The 4163-nt window shown below is 35.1% G+C and overlaps 1 long non-coding RNA gene across 1 annotated transcript; it reads right to left on the bottom strand.

The window, feature by feature from the left end:
- Positions 1–539: 539 nt before the first annotated feature.
- On the bottom strand, positions 540–1248 carry LOC127965924 (uncharacterized). The gene is made up of 3 exons (XR_008155510.1): positions 1184–1248; positions 1020–1077; positions 540–863 (listed from the first exon to the last, which is right to left on the bottom strand). It is a non-coding gene; the product is annotated as an uncharacterized LOC127965924 (long non-coding RNA).
- Positions 1249–4163: the final 2915 nt, after the last annotated feature.

The following is a 4163-nucleotide window of genomic DNA, read 5'->3' as shown; positions in this document are numbered from 1 at the left end:
ACTTTAATCTCATAGCCTACTAATTAATTTTGACTTTCTTGTCAAAATATTTTGAGTCTATTCTCGAAACATTTTAACATTTTTCAAGAAACATTTTGACTTTAAGAATTATTTTGACTTCATTCTTGTAGTATTTTGACTTTGTTATCCAAATATTTAGACTTTATTCTCGTAATTTTGACTTTATTCTCATAGTATTTCGAAATTATTCTCGAAATAAATGACTTTAATCTCGTAATTTTAGATTTTTTTATCTTTAACGTGTTACTAAAACGTCGTCATAGTAGCCTATAGGCCCACATCACAGATGTCAAGTGAGTCTTTGACAGGAAGAGCAAATTATGACACTTTGAGTAAAGATTAATACATCAAAATAATAAAAACATACTAGGCTGGAAAAAACTGAAAAACTGAACAGTAGCCGATTTATATAGGTTTATACCTCTGTTTCACGCAATATCCAACCTTTATACTCTCCTGAGCAATTATAATAATACAAAAATTCATCAACATGGAATAAGAAAATAATGTAGATTTTTTTATGCAGATTTTAAATTAATCAGCGTTGAAAGAAACTGAAAGTTAAAAACACTCATTTATCTTAAACAGTAGTTGTTTAATAATTGTAGAATTATAAATGTTTGGATACACTGACAGATAAGCATTTCATTTCAATTTCATTTCACATTATCTGAACTCCGTTGCTTCTGTATCCATGCTGCTGATTGCAGTAGTTCATGACTTCGACTTCCACAGATATTCAATAACCTTCTTCTTCATCATGAAGAATGTCCCTTGAACTGAAGATATCAGCAGGCCGCTGACTACAGTTGCAAAATTTACTTTGCGACCGTTTGAGGTTTCTTGATTAAAAATTGAAAAAATACATTAATTATATAAAGTAATTATAAATGTATAGATATTAATATAAATTAATCATATATATCTTTCTATCTATAATCAGTTTTTTAATGAGAAATGATTCACTACTACAGTAATTTAGTAATTTAATTTCCTACGACTTATAGAGGCTATCTGAGTGACGTCCATTTCAGTCTGCTCAAGGTTGAAATTATTCTGTAATGACAAACATGACAAATGATGAATATTTAGTTTTTCCCCGAAGTCTAAATATAATCCATAACTAAACATTAGGCCCACTATTTCCACAAATGCAACTTACCTCAGGAGTTTCTTCTTGACTTCTCCAGTCTTGTGATGCTGTTCGACTGACTAAATCCTATGCTGATTTACTTTCTCTTTCTCTTTCTGTGCTGACTCGTTTATAGGCAGGGCTGGGGGTGACGAAATACATGTAACGGCGTTACGTAGCCTATTTAAAAAACAGAGTATTTCATTATGATTACATTTTAAATGAGGGGTAATCAGATTACAGTTAAACCTGAAAAGTATTTTAGATTACCAAAATGATACTTTACCAAAATGATTTTGAAGTAATTTCTTAATTTATTAGGCCTATTTAAAGCTGCGGAAGGTAACTTTTGATGCTCTAGCGGTTAATAAACAGAACTGCTTGCGTCTTGCGGAAGAACATCGTAGCCGGAACTACTTCTCTCTGTTTATGTCTATGAAGAATCACAAAGGTACTGGGTTACTCCGCCGCGGTATCCCCGAAGCAATCTAAAATAGTCAGAATATAAACACTTATTATAGGTGCACCCTAGTGATTCAGGACAAGCCAAAAACACGGTTTGGAAAATGGATTCATGGTGAACTCGCTTATTATATACATTTTTCTACATTTTGAACACAAACAAAGTTACGGACCGCAGCTCTGATTGATTGTTTCTTACCAGGAGCGATGGAGTTTCTGCAAATGGCAATAGGACACTGGGAGGAGCCAGAGGAGCTTGATTTTTTCACAGATTATCTGTCTCATATTCTACTGTCAGGACATAATGACAGGTTTAACAAATATGTAAAAATATATTTTTACAAAAGTTACCTACTGCAGCTTTAAGTGAACAGTTTGGGGAATTTTAACCAATACCGCGACTGATTTCTTTGTTGAAACAAATAAACTGCGTGCAGCAGCTGTTTAGTAGCTTGTGCATATGCTGATCGTCACGACTAAACATTCTCATAGAACTCACACTCTACATTCAGTTAACAGATCCATACGAATCATGCATGAAATAAAAGTTTATAAAGTCAAATAATTGCTCTTTTTTAAGACAAATTATAAATTAAAATGTGTCCTTTTATTATTAGACAAAAGACAAAATGCTGTCTTTTGTTGGGAAAACAGTGCCTTTTATCATCTAAATAAAAAAACAATAATAAAATCAGAGTTTTGGCACAGATAGAGTCTATTTCTGTGCTTTATGTAATATCTTATTGGAACGGTTTTGTAAGTGATATTCCCTGGAAGAAAGGTTGGTCATTAACTCACACATATTTTATCACTAACAAAATGAGAGAAATTACATTTAAGTTGATTCATAGAGCTTACCCGGATCCTTAAAAGACTTAGGAATCAGAGAGGCTAAGAGACTGTACTCAAGGAGGATAGCCCATCAATTCAGCGATAGCAGAGACACTCGGCGCCTGTGGCAGGGGATACAGATCATTACGGACTGCAAGCCCCCACTACGCACCTGTGACAGCAACATATCTCTGGAAGGAAGCTGAACTCGCCCCTGAACTTGCCCCCACTTCCCTCTTCTGCCCCAGGCACCACAGAACGATGACCCATGAGTCGATGGTCAGAGTCTTCATCGCTGCTCCTGCTGGTCGAGAAATTCACAACAGTTCAGAAAAAAAAAAACAGCAAAAGAAAAGCACAGCAAATCAGATCCTTAGCACCAAGTCATCTGAGCTAATGCACAAGAAAAAGGACACCTTAACCTAGCTAAGGTCACAAACAGCGGCAGCCAGATGCCAAAGAATTCTATCCACAAGTGACACCGGAGTCTGCAAAAGAGTATGGCCAGTCTATAGGTGCTGTCGCACTGCGTAATGCTAGGAACTTAGTTCTACCAGAAAGACCCAGGAGGTGATGAGACTCAAAAGTATTTATTTAACAAAACCAAGACATTAAGGGTGCTACCTGTAGATCGATGACTTTGTTCGGAAACGGATTAAAATTATTACAATGTTGCTTTTTATTCTTGGTGTGGTTCCATTTCACTCTGCAAAGTTTCTAAACGGACCAGTTTTGTTAATACAAGTCACGCGCGACGCGAGTAAACTGTTCTCTCATTGGTCCATGTTCCACAGTTTATTTTCAGGGACTCCACTTAGCTGTCACAGCTGCCATCCGTCAGGATAGAACGAAAACAGCTTTGCAGGCTTGTTCAGTTTTTGTAGCTGTCATTATATTAATTTATAATTTTGAGAAGGAGTCCAGGATTCATCGGGAAAACATTTTTAAAATGCACATACTAGGAAGAAGAGCAATAATACGCAGAGATGTATAAAGTACTAGAGACCCATACTTGAGTAAAAGTACAAGTGCTCTATCAAAAAAGTGACTTGAGTAGAAGTAGAAGTGCTCTTTAAGCACCACACTTAAGTAGAAGTACTAAAGTATTGCAAGTAGTCTATTTTAAAATTTACTACTCAAGTACTGAAAATAAAAGTACAAGTACTGTGTTATGTAGTTATTAAAGAAAGTAGTCAAAAGTTTGAACATATTGTTTTTACTATTTCAAATGATTAACCTAAAGGACAATCACAATTCCTTTGACTGTAACTTTTTGTAAAAAAAAAAAAAAAAAAAAAAAAAACAGAATCGAGGGTTATTTCACCAAATTCGCAAAATTATGTCATTAATAACTTACCCTCATGTTGTTTCAAACATGTAAGACCTCTGCTCATCTTTAGAACACAGTTTAAGATATTTTAGATTTAGTCTGAAAGCTCAGTCCCTCCATTAGAGCTGTGTGTATGGTATACTGTCCATGTCCAGGAAGGTAAGAAAAACATCTTCAAAGTAGTCCATGTGACATCAGAGGGTCAGTTAAATATAAAAAATAGCAAAAACTACGCATTGTCTTCTCTTCCGTGTCTGTTGTAAGACAGTTAAAAACAAAGCAGTAGGTGATATCTGGTTCGCGAACGAATCATTCGATGTAACCGGATCTTTTTGAAACAGTCCACCAAATCAAACTGAATCGTTTTAAACGGTTCTCGTCTCCAAT

The sequence above is a fragment of the Carassius gibelio genome, chromosome B10, assembly GCF_023724105.1.
Source record: "Carassius gibelio isolate Cgi1373 ecotype wild population from Czech Republic chromosome B10, carGib1.2-hapl.c, whole genome shotgun sequence".
Taxonomy (NCBI): Eukaryota; Metazoa; Chordata; class Actinopteri; order Cypriniformes; family Cyprinidae; genus Carassius; species Carassius gibelio.
The sequence above is the reverse complement of the archived record's forward strand: the minus strand, read 5'-3'. Positions and strand labels throughout refer to the sequence as shown.